This window comes from Anastrepha ludens, chromosome 3 (genome assembly GCF_028408465.1).
Source record: "Anastrepha ludens isolate Willacy chromosome 3, idAnaLude1.1, whole genome shotgun sequence".
Lineage (NCBI taxonomy): Eukaryota > Metazoa > Arthropoda > Insecta > Diptera > Tephritidae > Anastrepha > Anastrepha ludens.
Window position 1 is genome coordinate 126057727 of NC_071499.1, and position 20373 is coordinate 126078099.

The window sequence follows — 20373 nt, forward strand, 5'->3', positions numbered from 1 at the left end:
TGTGTTGGTTTCGTTAACCTGTTTTGTTTTCTGGCAGAGTAGGTGATTAGCTTACCGCTTCCAGTCCTAAATAGTGGGGATGCCCATCTGTCCTTACTTAGGACCAACGCCTTCTAACTGTTTAGAGCGCCATCAGTGTTTCACATTCTTCTTCCAGCAGGATCACACAGATGGTTGAGGACTTCGCTAAATGTGGTGCCACTTGCTGATGCAACGAGTAACTGTGTCTTTTTCTTTGTTTTTTGCTTGTTTTAGCAGCCACAATGCAGGTAAGGATTGGACGGATAAGGTTGTTGGGGTTGAGAAATTATTTTTTTTTTTATAGAAACTAGGAAAGTCAGTAAGTTTGGAAAAGTGCGAGGAGCGGCTTTACGTGGGATTCGAACCCACAACCTCTGGGATGGCAGGCTAGTGAACTTACGTTAGACTACCGAGCTCGCTCAATTCTATTCATAGCGTTTTTATATTTTCTTTTATTTTACATCGACTGTTTTGTTGTATGGCAAGGAGTAAGTATTCATTCGATGGACTCTTACTACTCTACAAAATTATGTTAATTATATATTATTTTCGAGCTATTTAACTTTTTATTAGTTTTGAGGCCTAGAAATTGAATACCCAGGAGGCTAAAATCAACATTTTCGACACGTGCTCTTCTATGCTTTTCATCGAGGTCAAAAAGCAGCCAAATCAGACCGGCACATTTGCTACGTGTATAGAGGAGGTGTCAAAGGCGAGTCTATAGCACGAAAATAGTTTGCAAAGTTCAAAAATGACTATGACACGTCCCGCAACGAAAGGCCTACTGAACTCGATGAAGAAAGTTTCAAATCGCTCTTGAAGGAGAACAGTTGCCAAACCAGTCGTGAATTGGCGAAAAAAAATCAACTGCGATCATTAAAAAGATGCGCAATCACCTTCATTATAACAAGCATGAATTTGATACCCCAACACCAATTTGGATTTAGGAAAAACCATTCAACAATCCAACATAGAGTAGTTCACAAAATGAATGATGACCTGAATAAAAAAAGGGTATGCATGTCAATATACCTCGATGTAGCTAAAGCTTTTGACAAAGTGTGGCACCCTGGGTTACTCCATAAATTAAAAACACAACTATCTAATGACTTTTACCTTATGCTTAAGAGTTACATCCAAGACAGGAAATTCTATGTTAAATATAACGACGCATGTTCAGACATTCAACCTATGAACGCAGGCATTCCCCAAGGCAGTGTCTTAGGACCAACATTGTATCTATTGTACACGGCTGATCTACCGGAACCGAAGTCAGAAAACAGCATGATTGCAACATTTGCGGATGACACAGTCCTCATGGTATCTCATAAAAATACAAAAGCCGCAAAACAAAATTTACAAAACGAATTAAATGTGACATTAAACTGGTTCAAACAATGGAACATCGAAATTGACGCTGACAAAACAATACAAGTAAACTACACAAACCGAAGGACAACCATTGAACCAGTTACCGTTGGTAATTCAGACGTGCATATTGACTCCAAAGCGAAATACCTGGGTATTACGATCGACTCGAAATTAAACTGGCAGGAGCATATAAAGAAAAAGCGAAATGAAGTTAAAAATCGTTTTAAGAAATTGTACTGGCTACTTGAACCTCAGTCCAATCTATCATTGCAAAATAAAGTACTTATTTATCGAACGATAATTGCTCCGATCTGGAAATATGGAATTGAGATTTGGGGCACTGCTGCAAAAAGTAATCTAAGTATACTTCAACGAGTCCAGTCTAAAATACTTAGGACCTTAACTAATGCACCTTGGTACATACCTAACGCAGATATTCATCGCGACCTTGATATCGATACTATTGATGAAACAATTCAAAGCGCTAGCAGAAGACACATAAATAGATTATTAACGCACACAAATCCTATGATGAGAAGACTACCAAATAAAGAAAAATCTCCCCAAAGTCGGCTTAACCGTCAAACACCAACAGATCTTGCAAAATCCATGTAATCAATTGTCAACTAATCGTATATGTCATTGTTTGTTAACCACTTGTTTTTAAATAATATGCATATTTCTTCTATATGAGCTTGGGGGTATTGGCCCTTCAATATCACTCTCATTCCACCTTTTTGTAAATCAAATTACTTATTGTCTAACGACAGGTGTAATATTTTATGGAAGAAATACAAAAAAAAAAAACCTTCATTCAATGGGATTTATCGAAAAAACAGAAAAAAGTCGCTTTCAAATTGCTGCTCAGCATATCGCCCCCCATCGAGTAACACGCGGTCACAAACAGCGCTTTATGTACCAAATTGTCACGGGAGATGAGAACTTGTGTCTATGCTCGTACATCAATGTGATGCAAAGAAAGGAGTGGGTGGCTCCAGAAGATACGTCAAAGCCGAGAGGCAACCCGGATCCTCATCCAAAGAAGATCATGATATGTGTTTGGTAGGACTGGAAGGGCATGGTGCACTGAGAAACACTCGAAAAGAACGCCACGGTCAACAAGGAGCTTTACCCAGCTACACCGCGTGAACGAGGCTATTCGACGTGATCGAGATGGTCAAACCATACACCTTCGCGACAACGCTAGGCCCATGTTGCACATGTCGTCAAGGCCGCACTCCAAAAGCTCGAATGGAAGATCCTGGAGCATCCGCCGTATTCTCCGAACCGTGCACTGCCCGATTACCATATTTTGTGCTCCCTGTCAACCCATAGGAAAGGCGTTGTTACCTTCGATAACGAAGAGGTCCTTAAAAACTGTCTCAGTAAATTGTTTGACACCAGGCCAGGCGATTTTGGCGGAATCGCATCAATAAATTGGTCGAGAGGTGGAAAGAGGCGAGTATATAATTGATTATCTCATTGATATAATTATTGTTTTTTGTTTATATATAAGTACGAACTTATTCCCCAACCCAATAAATGAAGTAAATTTAATTTTGTACTTTTCTTCTATAAATAAAATAAAATAAATAAATTTTAAAAGCTCATAAGTCCATTCGAAGTTAATTAAAAAACATTTTTTATTATTAATAATATTTAAAATAAAAAAATTTTCCAAAATATTTTGAAAATATTCTGTTCCTATTTTGTAATAATTCTGAACAAATTGTCACGAAATTTCTTTTATTTATTACCTCATCGCTGCGGTTTCGAATCATAAATACATTTTTAGTGAACAAACTAAATATTTTTATTGCATATATTCATCAAAAAAGTCCACTTTGAGGCTTACAAAATTATATTCGGGCAATTTTCTTACATTAATTTTTGGTAACTGCCACATTTCTACACCTGTATTCGATACTTCTTGCGAAAAACTAACCACACAGTTATTTTCGATGAAAAAATTCTTAAAGTGGTCGAGCTATTGCAATTAAAACATTGGCAGCGCCTGCGGTTAGACTTCATTTTTTGGCATTTTTCATTGTATGTAGAGCAGGTTTAACAATTTGGTTTATTTTTCCTGTAGCAAAATTACAGCAAATAAGTGCACAGAAATTGATTAAAATCAAACTGAGTAAATATAAAGAGGTGTGCATGTATGTGGGAAAGCAAGTGCAAGTGTGTGTGTTCACTTAACAGCGCTTGCACTTTGAACTATTCAAACGAATTTTGGATTAAATTATATTATAAAATCCAAGCGGAAAATGTAGTCAAGGCAGAAAGATTTCAGTTACACACACATATGCATTGTATGTATGTGTGTGCCTGTGTATATACAAGCAAGCACATGGTTATATAATATATATAGCAAGTGATGACACAAATGCAAGCGAATACATTGGAAAATATATTTTTTGGAATACACTTTGTGTGGATGTTGCACAAATGCATGTTTTCGTAAGTATGTATATGTGTTGTTACATATACCATATATGCAAGCATGTATTTGTTTAGCAACCCGCATACTAGCTGACCATAACCGCTTGGTCAAGCAGATACAGTCAAAAGCACACAATTCTGGCTGGCATCCTATGGCACATGCATGCACACCCACACGCGCACATTCCCACACGCATACAATTACAGTCAAGCACAATGGAAACCACACCTACTATATGGATATATTGCGACTGCCACATGCAGGCTGCAGCCACAAGATTTTACTCTGAGTTGCGCTCCCTCGACTGCACTCCACTCCCTCCACCCGGCGCTACTGAACGCTTGCTAACACTTTTCTTTCCTCTACAATCCTCCGCTATTTTATCTGCTTTTGCACTTTCATCCAATACGTGACAGCTTTGCCACCGCTGCCGCCTACCGCCTTTGTTCTCTTCCTCTTGATCCACTACTCCTACTTCCATTTCCAATTTTCAATTTTCCTTGCTCCAGCTCAGCCTCATTCCTGACCTCTAGTCCGCGGCAATCGATTTTCAACTTCCGCTCGTTTTTCCAGTTTGGCAAAATGGCGTTTCCGTATTTTCAGCTACCTCCCTTCCTGCAGCTCGTCAACCCCTGCATACCGAGTGGTCACAGTGCTGACACTTGAACCTCTGCTTTGTCCAGCAACATTTTGTATTTTTCATTTATTATTGCATTTTTATCTTATTACCACACAGTTGTTGTTGTTTGTGTTACTTTTACGTACATATTTGCTGATGTGCTTACTTTTCTGTACATTCCGCCTTTGGTGCCCGTATAACTGTGATCTCTGACTGACCATTATTGCATTGCCGGTACAACAACAACACCAGCATTATTTATTTATGCAAGTGTGTGTGAATGTGTGTATGTGTGTTTAAGCTACCACTAGGAAAAAGTTGCGCAGGAAACTAAAATGAAATAAAATACAACAGAAAATAAAAAAATAATTAAATTGAAGTTATATAAAATAAAATAGCATAAAATTAAATAAACTTAAATTAAATAAAACAAAATAGAATAAAATAAAATAAAATAAAATAAAAAAATAAAATAAAATATGTATAATTGCTGGATGTAGCGTACTTGCCCCCCGTGAATGTGTCATGAGACATAACAATATAGCAAAGATCCTCCACCAACAACTTGCGATAAAACACGGTCTCTTACAAGCAGAAGTCTTGTATTTTAAATATGAACCAAAGGCAATATTGGAAAATGCAAATTTTAAACTGTACTGGGACAGATTTATTTCCACAGATCAAATCGCAGCTGCCAACAAAACTGACAACATCTTGTTCGACAAGATAAATAAAACAATCGAAGTAATCGACACAGCGGTGCCCCTTAATCGCAACATCCAAAGCACATACTCCACCAAAATATCGAAGTATGCAGCTTTGGCCATAGAACTTAAACGGATGTACAAAGCGAGGGAAGTGAATATAATTCCAATAATTATATCGTCCACTGGATTAGTGCCTAAGCATTTAATAAAAAACTTGAAGAAGAATGACTGCCAACACCTCTTAGAAGACATGCAGAAGTCGACCATACTGGACACATGTGCAATAGTTCGTAGATTTTTAAATATTTAAGCCATAGTAATCGCATGGGCGTAGAACTTGGACTACGCTCCACCAGAGCACAATCCCTTGAAAATGTTATCCGGGATGTAAAATAAAAAATTGTTTTAAAATAAAATAGAAGAAAAATTATCATAAATGCAATAAAACAAAAAAATTAATTATAAATAAAATAACTAAATTTAATTGAAACTTTATTGACGTAAAATGGTTACAAATTTAATATTCAAAATATTGTCCATCGCTTACTACTACTTTTTCCCATCTTTCTGGCAATTCACGGATTCCCTTTGTGAAAAATTCGGTCGGTTTTGCCGCAATCCACGAATCGATCCATTTTTTGACTTCATCGTAATTACGGAAGTGCTGGTCAGCCAGGCCATGTTGCATCGATCGGAAGAGATAGTAATCGGATGGCGCAAGGTCTGGACTATACGGCGGGTGGGGTAGGACATCCCATTTGCGTTTCTAAGTATGTTTTGACCACTTGTGCAACATGTGGCCGAGCATTGTCATGTTGCAAAATAACTTTGTCGTGTCTATCGGCGTATTGCGGCCGTTTTTCTCGCAGTGCTCGGCTCAAACGCATCAATTGTCGTCGGTAGACATCCCCCGTAATCGTTTCATTCGGTTTCAGTAGCTCATAATACACAACACCCAGCTGGTCCCACCAGATACACAGCATAACCTTCAGGCCATGAATATTCTGCGCCGACGTCGATGTTGAAGCATGGCCAGGGTATCCATACGTTGCCCGACGTTTTGGATTGTCGTAATGGACCCACTTTTCATCGCCAGTCACAATTCGATGCAAAAAACCCTTTCTTTTGTGCCGTTGAAGCAGTTGTTCGCATGCCATAAAACGGCGTTCAACGTCTCTTGGCTTCAATTCATACGGCACCCAATGGCCTACCTTTCGGATCATTCCCATGGCTTTTAAACGTTTGGAAATGGTTGATTGATCAACTCCCAAAGTTTTTGCAACCTCTTCTTGCGTTTGAGCCGGATCTTGATCGAGCAATTCCTCCAATTCGGTATCCATGAACTTTGGCGGCGCACCCTCGCGTTCTTCGTCTTCCAAGCCAAAATCACCACTTTTAAAGCGTGCAAACCACTTCTGGCACGTTCGCTCAGATAGAGCATGCTCACCATAAACTTCCACCAAGATACGATGACTTTCGGCTGCTTTTTTCTTCATATTAAAATAATGAAGAAGAATTCCCCGCAAAAACACATTATTTGGCACGAAATTCGACATTTTCAAGTGTGGTAAAAATATTGTTGTTTACGCTTCAAATAAAAAACTTATACTGACGTTTGTGCCTTACGACAGTAGCTCTCCAATGAATGTTTGGAAATGTGGATCGATGGAATAATAATCAAGTTACGCCATCTGTTGTAAAACCGCACGAACTTATTCATAGTCCTATTAATTAAAAACCATAAAAACCAAAACCATTTAAATCTCGGTGACATTAGACTTTTTTAACTTTTCCTTTTACAATTTTTTCAATATTTTTTTTCTAAACTTTCTTTTTATTTAAAAGTGGATTTTTAACTGTTTTAATCTTTTTCTTTTTAATTTTCTTTAGTTTGTTTTTAAGTTTTTTATTATTTTTAATCATTATTATCATAGTTTTTTTATTACTTTTTAATAATTATATTTTTTTAACTTTTTAAAAATTTTTTTGTCTTTTTCAAAAACACACATGATTTAGCTGTCTTAATGGCCTCCAAATATTTAGTTTACGATTTTTATTTTGCCTTATAAATTTAATTCCATCCCCGGGTTTGTCAAATTAGCTACAGTTTTCGGAGGATTTCCCTTGGAGCTACTGAGAGTTAATTTATTTCACAATTTGTAAAATGCAAAACCATTTAAAGCGAAATGACATATTTACATATTATGTCATTGGTTTTTTCTGAAATTTTCAATATTTTTTTAACTTTTTTTAAATTATTTTTTCTTAAGTTTTTAAATTTCTTTTTAATTTTTTCTTTTTACTTTTTTAGTTTTTTTACCTGTTTTATTTTTTTAAACTTATTGAAATTTTTTAGTTTTATTTACCTTTTTTAATTTTATATAATGGTATGCATTTACCTAAATACCTAAAAAAGGTAGGAAAAATATGGCAGTTCACATGGCTGACGGCTGAAGGTGTCTAATTGAATTTTGCTCAAGAATAATTCCTTAAAAATCCAATATCTAGAAAATCGGAAAACAAAAAGAGGGTAGGTGCTTTTTGGAACACTCACTTCATAACTTTGCTCGTGGAAAGATTTTTCACCAAATGCAACGGATTATGAGTGTTAACCTGCCAAAAATTATGAGCAGGATATATGTATATAAATGCGCATATGAAAACATCACAGCGGAAATTTCCCAGCTGCAACTTTGCATGCAATCAGCTTAATGCCTGCTTGATTGAGTGAAATTAATCAGTAAAATTATATAAACGCATGTAAAAAATTTCCAACGACCTTCTCCATGCGCTCTAAGCTACCTTGTCACATCCGGCTTATGCTTTTTCCCCATAATTCGCCCGCATTGACATCTTCCACCCTCTGTGTGCAATTCAATTATTATTATTTTACCTTCAAACACTTTGCATAGTCATATCCTCTAACCCTGCGCTCACAGCCGTCAAATGCAAACTAACCAACCGACGTCCAGCCGCATATCCTGTTTCACAACCAACAGCGCCACTTACTTACTTACTTACCTACATGCATACATACACACTTACGGATATATGCAATATATTAATGCAAATGAAAAGTGAGTGTATATATGTGTGTGTTTGCTTCCTTTGATTGTTCGCCATCGAAGCCCGCTTATGTCATTTAATGCATTTCCATTGTCTTTTCATGCAGAGGCTCGTTGCCTTTGCATCCGTTTCATTCGTTTGCTCGTCCTGCAGCCAACACAGTGTTGACATATGCAAATTATACACTTTCGCCACAGCAACAGCCAGCGCAGCAGTGCAATATGACAGGGATGGTGGAGGGGGTAAAGTGGATAAAGGAAGTGCTGATGATGATGGTGATGATGGCGTTGGTTATGATATATTTTCTGCTGGTAGAAATGTGCCAGGTTGCGGTATTCTTGTTGTTGTTGGCCTTTGAGCCTTCAACGCTCTGCCCTCCGCTCATCCAATTCCACTTAAATCCGAGTAATGTCGCTATTATGTAAATTCTCATTGCTTCCGCTCTTCTTCTTCGGGACGCTCCTCACTTTCTATTATCGTCAATATTCATTGCTTGCAGCAACTAATTGCATTTTTAGTCATTATCTTTTCTTTAATTAATTACATATCCTTTTTTAGTGCGCCTCCTTGACGTAGCAGCGCAAGGGCGCTCTGCTTTGCTGCTATCCGTCGGTTTACATTCCATGCTTTTAACCAATCATCTCTCTATCTGCTGTGTGCTATGAATCGTAGTCTATTTTTAGGCGGTCCGGCTGTATATGCACTAGTTTTCGTTCACTTCCAATCGATAAATTTGCCACTTTTCGTATGCATAAATTAAAGTGCTCAGCAAGTACTGGCACTTGATGTGCCTCACTCATACACAGGTTAATCACGCGCACACACACACTCGCCTAACTTGCCTAACAAACATTTTACACCTTATCCTCCTACGTACGTTTGTTGCTTTCTTTTCAACTCTTTCAAATGCTTGAGAACTTGAGAACTCGAGTGGTGTAAATATTTTGCCTCTTCAAGCATGCGACAACAACAACAAAGGAAACCAACAAACAGAATTACAAAAGCAACGTACAGAAAAGGCCAATTTCTTAGCTTTATAAATTTTGCTCTTCCTTTTCGGTCACCTCCACCATTTACGCCCTTCTCTCATGCCACTAAACCATGGCAATCTATTGTGAAGCGCCTAAAATTACATTAGGCTCTTTGAGTTTGCATTTATCCACTTTTCTTCTTTTTTGTTGTTGTGCTTGTTACATGTTGCATGCTGAAAAGTCAAGGAGTCAATGGTCGTTTGCCCTCGCCAACACCCTCACATCGAAGCGCATAACCACACACACGTGAACAAACATGCAATTAGCAAAAAGTATGCGCCCACACCCACGCAAGCAGCCGGCGACGCCTTAAACAACCGGAAATGCCCGACATACACGCATATAAATGCTTTTTGTGAACGATAAGTACGTGCACAAGTCTTTATACACACACACATATGTATCACAAAACTTCTGATAAACACACACACCCACACACGTTTCGCCACAATTCACCTTTTGCCATATTTTTATTGTCTTGCACTTATTTCCCACAGTTTGCGCAAACTTTTCTTTATTTTGCGAACTATTTCAGCGTAGATTTGTCCACGTATACCCTTCTCGCCTCATCACGACTTATACTAACATAAATTTAAATTGAGTCATAATCTAGCCAATATTGGGTCGAAGCTTTCATCTTTAGGGAAGAACATATTTTGTCCCTCTATATTTATTGTATGCTCTGAATGCCTGTCTCCTTATTTTTTAATTAGGGTAGCCTTCAGCCGGTCAGACCCTTGTAAGCCATAGAACTCTGTGATCGAGTTTTCCGATACTTTTTGCACCAACCAACGTCTATACATTTTTTCAAGGTTTAATAGCACTTAGAAGCTCCCATGCTGGGTCCAATACTTGTAAACGATTCTTTCCCCATGGTCCCAATGAGATTGAAATTTGATCCAGACGAACCAAGAAGGACCGACAGATTGGAAACTACTAAAACACTTAGGCTAAAGAGTTCTTTGTATTCAAAGCTCTGGAAAGTAAAAGGGTCAAGGAGAGAAGTAACAGAAAGAAAGAGATAGCTAGGTTAGGTTTGGTTAAAACGGTTGCCCAAGGAGTGGGCACACTAAGACGAAGAAATGAAATTCATCCTCTGTGATACCATTATGAAGGACGTAAGTCGGAGGAAGACCGATAGGACGAAAGGAGAGGATGGGTTTAGTGTATGTGGACTACCAACGATGACTGTGTTGCGGTTTCGTTAACCGCTTTATGCTGATGTTGAAGTTCATCAGATTTTCAATACCAAGGCCTGCTATATCAGCAGGCTTAGCAAAGAAGTAAGCGCCAAGATGCATAAATCTTAGCTCCACGGGAGCAAGGCAGCTAAGGAGCAGATGCTGATATGATAACACCTCAACCTCCATACAGCTGATGCAAAAAGTACTCGAGGACAGCTCCATGTCTCACAACATGTACACCTCGCGGATAGCGTCGTGTGAAAACACCCACGAAACTCAAGAGCTGAGATTTTGTCAACCTCAGAATATCGCTCGAACGTGGCCAGAAGGATTTCCCTACCTTACAATTTTGTGTACTTGCCCACCGCTCGCTGAATTAGCGCGAAGCCCATCTTTCCAGGAACAGACCGCAAGTGGTCAAAGGGATCCGAACCTTCTCTCATCGCGGGGTAATCGCCTCACAGGTCCCTTGACAGGGAAGCTCATCCCCCTCGCAGTTTCCCGCAATGTCGCTATGACCATGAACCCAGATGAGCCTTGTGTCAAAGAATTCAGATGCAATCGGAAATGAAGCCAGGCATTCCCTGACCAATTTCGAATGCACCATCATTGACCCGAGACCCCTTATTACCGCTTGGCTATCGATGTAAATATTTACTTTCTTGACAGTTAATACGCAGGTGAGTAGCCAATCAGCTGCTTCTTCGATTTCGGCTACCTCTACTTGGAGCAGACTGCAGTGGCTCGGTAACCTGAATTTGAGTCAGATATGGAGCTCCTCGCTGAATACTACTCCGCCAACCTTTTCTGCCAACTTCGATCCATCCGTCAACAGGTTCACCAGGCCCTGTTTACAAGTATAACTCTTTGTATAACTTTGTGGAAAGATAATTTCTTGGACACTACTAGCATTTTTCCTCTCTATCTACTTTTAGCTTCAAACGAACTCCTTTTGTCACGCATTCCATGTCATCCTTTAATTTATTTCGTTTTCGGTAACGCCTTTTCCAAACAGTGTTGCATTTACTTCAGCGTTGAAATATATTTCATTACGGTAATTTATACACTTAGCACATGAAATTCTTCCTTTTTGGCTGGTTCGTAAAAAATCGCTTCACGTATGCGAGTGTACATGGAAGAAATGCTAGAGGGGAACTAAGTAGATGCTAAAGCTTGTAGGAGCAACGACAGTAGCTGATGGCAAAAAGAGGAAATGAGCAGTTTTCCGTTGTTGCAAAGCACTAAGTGTGGAAGTGTGTAGCTTTAAGGCGTTGTTAAGATTTATAAGAAAATGCAAATTAAAGGAGTGCCTGAGAGGTTCAGTGCAAGGCAGGTGTAAAGCCTGCATACCAATTTTTTTCATTAGTAATATCAAATACGAATAATTTTTCTTTAGACAGTTACATAAATATATTCATTTCCCATTGTATATATTTTTGGTTTAAGTTAAGAAAAAAATTCTAATAAATTAGCAAATACTGAAATATTCAGATCTTAAGTTAAATTTAAATTACACTTACTTCAATTTTCGCTTTCCGCCTATGGTAGATAGTTTTACGTCAGTAGCTCAGTTGACTTTTTCTTCGCGTTGTTGGTATGTCTATAAATAAGTCCTTGCATTTGTATAGTTGGTATATAAAATCACTTTACTAGATGTTCAGTTACTCGCTATGCTCTTTTGCTTCAATGTTTCTCTCTTTTCTCTATATCTCCCTCTCTCTCTCGCTCTGCCTCTATCTTGTGCTTTAATGCTCTGCTGCACTGCGCGATGTTGCTAATTTTCAAGCACGTAGTTGCTCAGGCGTGTTGTGTTGCTTTTAAAATCTATGATTGCCGTGCTTTACGCTGTTGTCGATTTTCACTCTAGTGCATTTGCTTGTCAAAATTTGCTGTGTTGCCGAATTTCACATGAATTTTTTGTTTAACTTTTTGAATGTTGTGTTTATATTTTAAGTCAAATTGTTAAATAAGTTAATAAAATCCAATGTTTATTTAGTTTTTAAATACTTTTTTAAATTAAGCCGATTTTTTTTCAAATAAATTTGGTCAAAATTTCCTGCTGAAACACAAATTTTTCTCACTAATTCCTCTTGTTAAGCCTTACTTAAGTGCCTGTTTTCCAAATATTTTTTTAAGATATATTTTCTATTTAAAAGTTTAAATTTGGCCTTTTTACGCTGCTATTGTTAACCGATTTTTTTCGCAATCACTCCCAAGCGTTTGTAAACTGTCGTGGCGCCTTTCTCTGCTATAACTATTCGTCGTCTTATGAAATCGTTGGAAGTCCGCTTGTTTTACAAAATTATCGCTTTCGTTTTGGAAAAAAGTCTAAAATCTTGGCTCTCAACACGTTTGGTGTTAAATATATATATGTTTTAGTGTTTTTTTATATAACCTGTAGTATATCTGTTATTACATATATATGTATGTATATATAAAATCAGTTCCGCTTATATTCCTTTAAAATTTTAGACACCCATACAATGATTTTCCCTCTTTTTTGTTGTATTTTTTTTTTTTGTAAGAAAACTTGTACACCTAGTTTACGAGACATTCAACGCTTTCGTTGCGTACTTTGCTTTAAATAAATTCTTTAATACTCAAATGCTCTGTGCACTGTAATATATTTTTAGGCGCTATGAAAAGTACAAACATACACAAACACTGAAAAAATCGTTACAAATTTTATTTTACGTTATTTTTTTCTGTGTATTTACGTAATAATACTGAAAACTCGGTTTGGTCAGCTCGTGAATAGCTTGCGCTAAATTGCAACACTGCGTTGTTTCTTTAGTTTTGCTATCAGTGGAACGCAAGCTTGCTTATTTGTGGTAGTAGAAATAGTAGTATTTGGTATGTAAATGTTTCTTATTGTTATTGTTGTAATGATACCGTACTAAATTGCTTTTCTTTTGCGTTGATACTGACTTCCATTTTAAGGTGCGTCGATTTTTTCACACCGCTTTGCCAAAAGTCTCTTCACTTGGCAGCTTTTGAATTGAACTTTCTAGTTCTCTTTATCCGTCTCACTCTCCCTAACTCTCTTTTTCGTTCTGTTTCCCTCTGATCTGCTTTTCTTTTGGTAAACAAACGAATATTTTGTTTTTGTTTTATAGAGTTAAATCACTTTGAATTCACAACTAGGAATCTCGGTCGTTATTGTTTTTATTTTTTATTTTCTCTTTCCAAAATGTTTCTTTTTAATATAAATGTTTTTTTCTTTACAGCATTTATTTTTGCGCTCGTTTTGCTGTGCCGCTTGAATGCTTCGAAATCATATAAGAACAACCGAAGATTTTATGACTTCTAGAAAAATATCGGAAAATATATTTAAATATTTAACTATCGGTATATAAAAATATATCGATTTGTAATGTTCTTTTTGAAAGTATGTGTGCAAAAATGTTCACGAATTGTTTCTTTGCTTTATATGATTGTTTTGATATTCGTAGATATATCACTTGCGCTTGATGATTGATTTTCTCTTGCGTTTGCTCTCTTCTACGGTATTGCTCTTTAGTGGATCGTACACTCCCAGCACATGCAGCTGAAATTGAGAGTTGCATATACACATAAATTGTAAGAGGCATGTGATTGGATATTAATTTGCAGTGACTGGTGGCAAATTCATGATTGGCTGATTTAAAAATTTTAAATAAAGAAGAAGAATTTCCAAATAGAAGAATTCTTCGATAGAAGAGAATAAATCAGGTACAAAAATAAGGGAGTAAATCAGTTACAAAAATTATGTAACTATATCATTAAAATTCAACACCTTCTCAGGATTGAGGGAGAATTTACATGATTGAAAACATTTCTCTAATTTCTTTATCATTCAAGACCAAATAAAGTATAAAACAGGTTGCTGATGATGAATTAATTGTAGGCTTTTCTGAATCGCTGAATGCTGACTTCGTAGCACTTAAGCGAAAAAATTTGAAATATTTTTATCCTGATTTGATCCTCTTATTTTCAGATTAGCTGCAAAACTATAAGTGCAAAATGACTTTTTTATGAGAAGTTTATCCAAAGGAAACTTAACACTGTAATTGGAAATTATCAAAAAAAAACATTCGAGCCTTAACACATATCTGGCGATATTTTTGATTTTTTACTTAAAAATTAATATTAAAAAATTTTGTTTAAATAAAATTTTTAATTAATTAATAAAAATTAAAATTTAAGAACATTTTTTAAATAAAACTTTTAATTTAAAAAAAATTACTAAAAAATAATTAAAAAAAAGATTAAATTTTTTTACTTCTTGTAAAAAATTTAAAAATTTATGTAATACATTTTGTTTTTAATACAAGTTTTAAGTTTTTTAAATAAAAATTTTAGTTTTATTAATTTTATTAGAAAGTATTAAATGTTCTAATTCTTTTAATTAAATTTTTTAACCTTTTTAAAAAATTAAAAAAATTTTGTAATCTAATTTTTTTAATACAAGTGTTTAGTTTTTTTTTAACTTAAAAATTCTTTTAATCAAAATTTTTTTAATACAAATTTTTAGTTTTCTTAATTTAAATTTTTTTTATTAAAATTTTAAGTTTTTTAATTTTTTTGTTCGATGCATGTGTATTTACTTATTCCAAACAGTTAAAATGTATATAAAACTGAAGCTAATTTTTATCCTTAAACAAATTATACTTACTAAAAAAAACGCAAAGTTTTCGAAAAGATGATTTTTTTTAATTTTTTGATTTTTAATTAAAATTTAATTTTTTTTAATTTTTTGTTAACTTTAATACGTAGATAAAAAATATGTTATCCAAACAGTTAAAAAATAAATAAAAATTAAAATACTTCCTAAAACAACAAATTCATCGAAAAGATGAAAAATCTCTTTAATAGCAAAAGCTAGTTGAATTAATTGTTACTAAAGTATGCTCAATATATTTTTTCATAATTTCGTTCAGAAATGGCTTTTGTAAGAAATTAAATTTTATTTTTAAAAAAGTCTTATAAAAAATTTTTTTTTAGATAAACTTTTTTGAACAGCAATACGCAATTAAAGTGCAGCTTTAGAATACCTAAAGACAACATAAGACTATATGACAATAAATTCTCGGGCAAAGAACTAATAAGCAAATTCATCGACAGTACGAATAGTGCTAAATAAAAAAGTGAACTTTTTTTTAAATGGCTATTTAAAAAATTGCCTTCATTGAAAGCCGAAATTAGTTAAATTTTTGCTGCCTATTATTTTTCTCGTACTAAGAGCCAAAAGACCGAGTTCAATGAAAGAAATATATACTTTAAAATGTTGTTTTATTAGAAAACCTTTGAAAAAAAATACAATTACAAACTTAATAAATACATTTATTTGATGAATTTCTTTTTTAAACAGTTTATTGATTTTTAGTAAAAATAAGAAACGATTCATCGAATGCATGAACGTTTCAGACTTGCATTTTTGAGAAAAAGTTCGCTACAAAATAACTCAGAAATAATTGTTCGCATTCGTCGAAAGAACGAAAACTAAAATCTATGAATTCATCAAAATGACGTACATGCAATATTAAATAAATCAGTGACATTTTTACTTCAAAAAAATAGTAGGAAGCAAAACTATTCACATTGTCCGCACGATTGCTTACGACGAACACTGAAATCTAAGAATTCATCGAAATGACGTTTATGCAATATTTAATAAATCAGTGATGTTTTTACTTAAAATAAAAAATTAGTAGCAAGTAAAAATCTTGACATTGTCCGCACGAATGCATGGGTCTTTACTTAAATTTATTATGCATGTTTTTTGTATTTTTTGTCACACCCCACAGCCCCTTTTTTCCTTTTTTTCTAAAATTCTCAAATACTCACCCTGTAAAAGCTTATTTACATATGTTTAAGCTGAACGGCTGTTCGAAGAAGAAGTGTTGAAATTTCCAGTTATTGGCCCAACGAGAATTTTAATTGATTGATGCTTGATTGAATGCTTTTGCTCCGTTAAACTCCAAATGAGATGCAGCCAAAGCGCAACAAATATTTTCAAGAACTCGAAATTTTTCAAAAGTACTCGAAGCCGCTTAATATCTCAAATCTTCGAAATCTTCAAAAAGTGAATTTTTGTGGGCTTACAATAAATATTTTGAAGCCGCTTTCAACTAATGAATTAGTGAAATTGTGGCAGTAATTGGCCTGCTTTGCCCAGCTGCTGGTGTATGCTCGCTTTTTACTCCTGCTTAACTCCTTTGCCCCGCCGGCTGCTTGGCTGCGAATTTCAGATTTGCGCAAAACAAAAATTTTGCTTACAGTTGAATTTTCATTTACAATTTACTTTGTTGCTGCCGTTGTAATTTTTCTTGTTCTTGTTGTTGTCTGTGTTGTTCTACGAAACAAGGAGAAATCATATAGCGACGCAAATTATAAATTATATGAGTAGAATAATACAAAACGCGCTTAAAAAAGAGCCGCGTTTGCTTTTGGATACGTCGAAGACCGCACTCGTACTCGTACTGAAGGAGCTGAACATGCCAACGGCTAGCTGCCACAACATGATATTTGTTGAGGACCCGAAAAAGGCGAAGGCACCACGAACGGCTCGCTCGTTAATCGGCTCGCTTGTCGTAACAAATTGCACAGCCAGGCAATGCGGTGCAGTCGAAGTCGACGTCAGCAATGCGGCAGCGCCTCACGAACGCCGGTTGCCGATTTTTGCCAGGGCACCTGTTTTGCTTCTGTACTTATGTAGTGCGCCGTAAAGTATGCAATCCTGCATGCTGCTGACTGCAAGTGCTCGACGCCGCTAGAAATTAGGGGAAAGCACACAAAAGCTCAGGAGCTTTATCCCTGCAGCCAGCAAACTGGCGAGCCGGCCAGGTAGCTTGTGAGCTCAACAATAGCAGTAGCCAAATGCATTGTCGGGTCACTGGTGCAGCAATCGGGACCAGCCTAGACCGGCTACCGGCCGGATTGCAAGTGAAAAACTTGCACGGACGTTGAGAGTAGAGCCGGGTGGGGGGTGTGAGTATGATTTTCGTAAATATAAGACAACTGGACAATAGTTAATTTATGTATGTGCACGTAGATGTATTTTTGGTGTGCAAATTTTAAGAGAATTAAAGAAAAGTAAAGAGTCGAAAATAAAACTCTGAAAGTGTCCTATAATATTTTTGTTTTATTTATTTGATTTAATTTGATTTCAATGCAAGTGAGATTTTTCAGCGCTGACACATACAAATACAATAGGAAATTACATACTAAAAAGCTTAGGTCTAGAAAAAATCAGCATCGTTTTATTCATAAACAGCAAAATCAAAGATAGGAAGAAGTTTCAAGTTTGCGAAATGGGAGCTTAATGAGAAACTCCATTTCAAGAATGACTTCAATCTTAAATAAATGTAATTTATCTCAAATCTACCCATAAAGCACAACGGTGCAATGTTTTCACTCTTTACTTAGTCAGTTTGGTGCTGAAATTATCGTCAGTCATAAGTTTCAATCACTACTTCAAGCACGAGCTCAATCATAATATTAACTTCAACCGTTAAACGTTTACAACAAGAATTTTTTCGTAGTTTCATTAAGGTATCAACCGCCAGATTTTAAATGCTTAACAAACTTTAATACAAGCATTGCGTCAATAACTTTCATAAATCATCGAAAATCTTCATAGTCCTTTCTTGTTTTCAAGCTTTTTCCGGACATTCTCGCAGAGGGAGATTTTTTACAAGTACATATACGTATTATTGGCTTTTTATTTAAATTAATAAACCAAATTATTTTTGAAACTCAATTTTTAAACTTATAAAAGTTAAAAGCCACTCAAAAAAATTATATTTTTTGTAACTAAATTAGTTTACAAGCATTTTTAATTAACTTTTTCTCTGTTACTTTTATGTTCATATTATTTTAAAATCCTCTAAAAACTGCATTCAATCATCAGCGTTCACTGTGTTCAATCAATCATTTGGCACATCATTTACTAAATTAGGAATAGTTGGACTTCGGTTTTTTGACTAAGAAATAATTTTTCCGATTTTAATATTTCCTTAAACTTATTTTATTCACTTTTTCGGGAGATTTTGTGTATCGAAATCTAGTTGTAAGCCCGAAAATTATATTTCACCGACTATATTTTTTGCTATGCCGTAATTTCAATTCGTTATTGAACTACTTTTCTATATAAAGTTTCTTGACCACCATTTGATTGCTTTTGTGCTTGAACTGTGTTAAAAATTTTAATTCATTCACACTTGAGCATAGCCTCCAAATCGATGCTTGAATTATTGCTTAGATGTTGTTTGTTTGAATGTTTGCGATCAACCTTGGATTTCAATCACACTTTAGTTGAGCAAAAAAACAAAAATTAAAGTTTTTAGTAAGGTTACAAATATATAATTCGTTAAAGTTTGATTTTCTTGTATCCATGATATAGTTACACAGTCAATCATGACTTTCAAGCTATTTTTAGTAGCAAGCACTTGTTGGCTAGCATCACTTTTGCCACTTTAGCCTTCAATGATTTTCCTTCAATTTGTTTATTTTTCAACATTCATGTATGCTTTTAGCTCGGCTTCAATCAAAGCTTCTAATCAATGAATTGTAAAACACTTTTTAGAGTTGGCTGTTTCACTCAAGCACTTTGTTTCAAGCTTATTTAAAAAATTCAAATTTATTTAGAATTAAGTTCTATTATTTTTAATTATATTAGAATGCTGTTATTATTACGTAGTTAGCATCAAACACAAGCATGGCTGTCAAGCAATTTTAATTGCGCACACTTTTGTCACTTGAATCTTAAATAAAAGTTCGTTTAAGTAAATTCTTGTTTTTGTCTTCAAGCATTAGCGTCAAACAAATGATTGTGCATTATTTCGTACTTTCATATACATTATTTTCAATTTTGTTTAATAGTAACAGTTTTTAAGCGCTTGTAATCTTTTTTCAAATATGAAGTGACCAATTTTATACCTCTGAGTCTTAAGCTTCCTATAAAGAAGCAAGCACTACTTGCAGGGAGGTAATTTTCAACATATTTTGAAACGTCGATACTCGTATGTAGCCTTTATCAAATAACCATCTCGTGCACAAGCCTCACACTCAGTACTCACTTTCCTTTGCAACACCAAGCAACAGGTTTTTCTTCGTTTATGTATTTTTGTGCACTAATTTACCTCGTCCAGTCAAGCCCAATCATTAAATATACTTATCTTTGCAATGAAAGTCATCAATCAACTTTTCAAATAAGGTTCAATCAAGCACTTTAATTACCACTTTAAAACGACTGTCAAATAAAATAGACTCAAGCCAAGTAAGCGTATTTGAGCCCCACATAACAACACTACGCGCTATCTAGCCATCCATTTTGTCATCTAAGCACCTAACCGTTACTCGTACACACCCGTTCGCACATCCTTCGCATAAACTTCCCTCCGTTTTCGCCCATTACACACTTCAAGCGTTCACCATAAATCACATTTTCGTATCAACTACAACGAGAAGCATTGCAGCAACAACACCACTATCTACAATACGCTCACTGCATAGCCATTTGCCACTCATTCTCGCTTTCTCTCCCGCCCTCGTAGTCGCACCTACCATTGACGCTCATCCTATTTAGCCTATTTATGCTTTCGGATTTTTATACGTTTATCTATAATTCCTGTAACATAGTATGACAACGGTAAATAATACTTAATATCTAAATCCTCTACATCGTTAACGAAATCCACGCTTCGCCTTCGTCACCGACTAAGAGCAAGAAAGAGGAGGGGTTAGCGATAAGAGATTGGCAGCAATGTAATGGCATCCCAACCACTGCAATAAACGCTATATAGCAGTAAATCTACTTTTGCTGATATATATTTGTATAAAATAAAATCCTGTTCTATTTATCACGAGTACCTACAAAACGTAATTTTTTCCAAAAAAAAGTTGCAAGCCCAATGCAATATGCACCTATAGGTATTATCGATTTTGC

At 35.5% G+C, this 20373-nt stretch overlaps 1 protein-coding gene across 4 annotated transcripts in view; it reads right to left on the reverse strand.

The window, feature by feature from the left end:
* The window catches only part of LOC128859054 (ELAV-like protein 2), a 100441-nt gene extending 83732 nt beyond the window's left edge, over positions 1 to 16709 (reverse strand). For 3 of the 4 annotated variants that reach the window (XM_054095742.1, XM_054095740.1, XM_054095741.1), the window contains exons 1-2: positions 16272 to 16709; positions 11966 to 13992 (exon numbers count right to left, since the gene is read on the reverse strand). The gene's annotated coding sequence lies outside the window, so the exon portion shown is untranslated. The remainder of the gene's footprint in view (positions 1 to 11965; positions 13993 to 16271) is intronic. The other variant, XM_054095738.1, reaches the window with a different exon arrangement.
* Between the last annotated feature and the right edge of the window lie 3664 nt (positions 16710 to 20373).